This window comes from Vicia villosa, unplaced genomic scaffold (assembly GCF_029867415.1).
Source record: "Vicia villosa cultivar HV-30 ecotype Madison, WI unplaced genomic scaffold, Vvil1.0 ctg.002510F_1_1, whole genome shotgun sequence".
In the NCBI taxonomy this organism is placed as follows: Eukaryota; Viridiplantae; Streptophyta; class Magnoliopsida; order Fabales; family Fabaceae; genus Vicia; species Vicia villosa.
In genome coordinates, this window is record NW_026705953.1 from 337,085 (window position 1) to 341,370 (window position 4,286).

Below are 4,286 nucleotides of genomic sequence, written 5' to 3' on the forward strand. Positions count from 1 at the left end.
ATTCTATTCTAAGAGAATCATTTAGTACACCTTTCAACAAAGGTTTCAATCACGATCGTTCATCCGCACACATCAAAGGAGTGTTGGAGATGTCAATCAAAAGCCAATAATGGTTCATCAATCATGAAGCAAGGCAGTCAATATCTTTCAAAAAGAAAAAATGATAAATGAAAAAATATATACAAAGAAAAGCCTGCTAAGTCAAAAATCAAAAAGATGACTTAGGCAAAAATCAAGGCATCCCGCTGACTGTAAGCTCAAAATAGACAGTTCAGGCAAAATTTAGGGATATCAAAAAGATGAAAGGAGAGAAGTCAATAAATTCCTGAACAACACAATGTTGTGACTACCAAAAGGAAGAAGTGACCGCCATCTCAAAAGCTCTCTTTGCTTGTGAACCATCATCATTATCAAAGGTGCAAATCCAAAAGTCTCTCGGAACCTGAATGCATAAGTTGAATTAACTGAGCTTAGGACTGAAGATCATCACGAAGAGGGGTGGGTACAATCAAATTTTGAGCCTTTATCTTTTGTTTCTTAAAACCGTGAACCGAGCCACGTTACAACCCTTAAAAGTCCTAACTGAAGCATGGTTAGTTCGAAAGCATACTGTCACCAAAAAGGTATCCTGACTCCTTAAGGTTTACCACAAATGCTGAGTTGACACTTCATTTTTACAAACATCACGTTTTTATAAACATCATGTTTTTGCATATCCAGTTTTAATGTTTTTCAACAAACTCAAGACAGACGTATGCATTGCATCTCATGAATTCTTTATTAAGCATATTCTGCTACATAATTTCAAATGTTAGCATCAGAAAGAACTTGCACAGGGTACAACTAATGACTGAAAGTTACCCCGACAGACAAGATTACTCCGAGAAGCAATGTCTCCTACGTATACAAGGGGCATGACACATTTTACTCAATCAATCTGGGGCAATCAAGTCAAAATTCCAAGAAACTCTCAAATGCCTATATCAAGTGAGTTTCAAACTATTTCCCGATCAATTTGGGATAATCAGGTCAAAATATAAAAATCCATCAGAAACAAAACAATCAGAGGCATGCACTCAAGTGGGTATGAAGCTACTTCCCGATCATTCAAGGGGCATCATACTAAGTATTAGGGGCATGTCACCCATAGTGCACATCTCATAAAGTCCTCGCAAGGCGAATCTTTCCGAAGTCCTTACTAGCAGAGGCAAATCTATGCAAGTCCAGTTTGACATCCAGGAATGGTAGTTACTATAATACTAGGGGCAACGTTCAAGACATCCATGTCTTCCCACAAAGCCGATTTCACCGGAATATATCCCCACAGAGTAATCATTAAGAAGATATCTTCAAATTCTCTCATCCCAACAAAGACTTAGTTCCTCAATGGAGTTTACATCTTCGACACCACTGGTTCTCCAACACTTTGCTCTTCCCCAACATGGGTTACTAATACTTTTGTCCCCAATCAGGGTCCATCAAGTTACTGATCATCCCCAAGCAAGAATCATAAATTCCCAGCTGAGCATCTTCAAAACAAAACCAGACAACAAAATCACAAAAGACACAGATTTATTTTCTCAATCAAGACAACATAAATCACACTCACATATCATATGTCATAAACATATTCATACATTGCATACAGTATCTCATAATGAATTCATACATAACACACAAGTTTCTCATTTATTTTGAGAGACTCGTCGCATAATACATGCATCATGACATTACATAAAGATTAACTTTACCTTTTTCAGGATACAAGTACAAGTAGATGAACAAAATCTCCAATTTTCAACGATCTAATTCAGTTACTACGAACGGTACTGACACGGTCAGCTCTCAAAGATCTAATTCCATCATCACAAACGGTGTGGACACGATCAACTTTTCCAAAGTCTAATTCAGTTACTACGAACGGTGCTGACACGACAAGAGATCTAATTCTATCATCACGAACGGTGTAGACACGATCATCCTTCCCAAGTCTAATTTAGTTACTACGAACGGTGCTGACACGACAAGAGATCTAATTCTATCATCACGAACGGTGTAGACACGATCATCCTTCCCAAGTCTAATTCAGTTACTACGAACGGTGCTAACACGACAAGAGATCTAATTCTATCATCACGAACGGTGTGGACACGATCAACTTTTCCAAAGTCTAATTCAGTTACTACGAACGGTGCTGACACGACAAGAGATCTAATTCCATCATCACGAACGGTGTGGACACGATCAATTATTTCCTAAGTCTAATTCAGTTGCTACGAATGGTGCTGACACGACAAGAGATCTAATTCTATCATCATGAACGGTGAAGACACGATCATCTTTCCAAGATCTAATTCAGGTATTACGAACGGAACTGACACGATCAACTCTCAAAGATCTAATTCATCTACTACGAACAGTAATGACACGATCAACATTCAAATACTTCTCAACACAGAGGATTCAGTCTAACGCACGACTCATCCTTCAACCTAACGCACGGTTTTCCAGACATCTACGAATGCAAATTGGGTAGTCTAACGCACGACTTATCCTTCAACCTAACGCACGGTTTTCCAGACATCTACGGATGCAAATTGGATTTAGTCTAACGCACGACTCATCCTACAACCTAACGCACGGTTTTCCAGACATCTACGGATGCAAATTGGATTTAGTCTAACGCACGACTCATCCTTCGACCTAACGCACGGTTTTCCAGACATCTACGAATGCAAGCTAGAACCAGTCTAACGTATGACTCATCCTAAGTATATTCTTCAGATACGGTCTAACGTACGCCGTATTCTAACTCTCAAGTCTATCAAGCTGGATGGCATCTTTAAGCTCATCTCCAATAAACTTTCTCTCAAAGCCTGGATGGCATCTTTAAGCCCATCTCCGACAAGAGTCCCTACTTCAGCTAGGGCAAATTTCTGGGTACTCTAGTGTTCAATTCTCTTCTACCTTCAGATTCCGACAGGCACACATACCACTCTACATCTTCAGATATAAGAAAATTGAACAGGGGAAGCTGTCATACCCTAAAATTTGCCCAACATATTTATTTATATTTCAGCCCACCTGACTTTCAAAAGCTCAAAGATACACAAGAAGGCAGCATGCAGTCTCTCTCCTAAACAACAGCCTCTGAATTAGGGTTTTCTGATTTAATCAAGGAATTTGAACTTCTGATACCCCAAGTGGATTCCATGATCTCTCATATGATTCAAAGTTCCCTCGTGCCAAGTTTCAAGCCCTGATTCAAAAGATTACTCAGTCAACTGCTCAAACGATCAATAGTCGACTGGTTGACCTAAAAGTCAAACTGTGGACAAACTACAGTCAAAACCTCTGATTTTTGGTCAACATTCTCGTTATGGAGTATCATTCATCATTTGATCACGGATTGATCATGATTCATCAAGAAAAGCTCCAGAATCATCAAGAACCTGAGTTGCTAAATTAGGGTTTTTAAGGAAAAGTCAACTAAACTTTGACCGGTCATAACTCCCACATGGAACATCATAAATTTCCCATCCAAAGCTCAATTTGAAGGAAATTGAATTCTCTACAATTTTGTCTCTCACATGCCAAAGCCAAAAATGCTTCATTTGAGAGATATGAGCCAAAACCTAAATTAAAAACCTAAATATAGTTTACCAATTTAATTGTCCTAAATTAATTAAAAACCAAATTTAAAAAAAGGTCTAATTTTTTAAAAGAAAAAAAGATTTAGGTAAGAAAAATAAATATAAAGGAATTAAAACCAGGCGTCGATCCAGTGTGGTTGGTTGGTGAGTGTCCATGGTAGGACTGCGCCTTTGTGTGTGTTGGATTAGAGTTAAGATAGATCTGATGGCTGCTGGTTGAGGATGCATCATGTAGATGTGTTGGCGCTTGCATCAGATCTGAAAGCAAAGTAAGGTAAAAATAGATGACTTGAGCCAGACTCGAACCTAGGTCCTTCCAGTTACCAGTTTCTCCACCTTGCCATTGCTTCTGCGCTTTTATGTTGTTAGTATAATGGGAATGGATAAATAAATAAATAAGAAAAACATACAATAATGGCCAAGTCAAAGAAAACAGACAATGTGGGCCCCTACTGTTCATGCGTGACCAATCAGCATAAGAGAGAGAATGCGCTGACGTTGACCCACCAACCATTCTATGCCACGCGTGGTCCAATATCCAAAACACTATTCATTGTCTTCCCCAATTTCCTTTCTACGATTTTGCTAGGACTTCCGCTACTGATTTTCTACAACATATTCGTAGCTATTTCC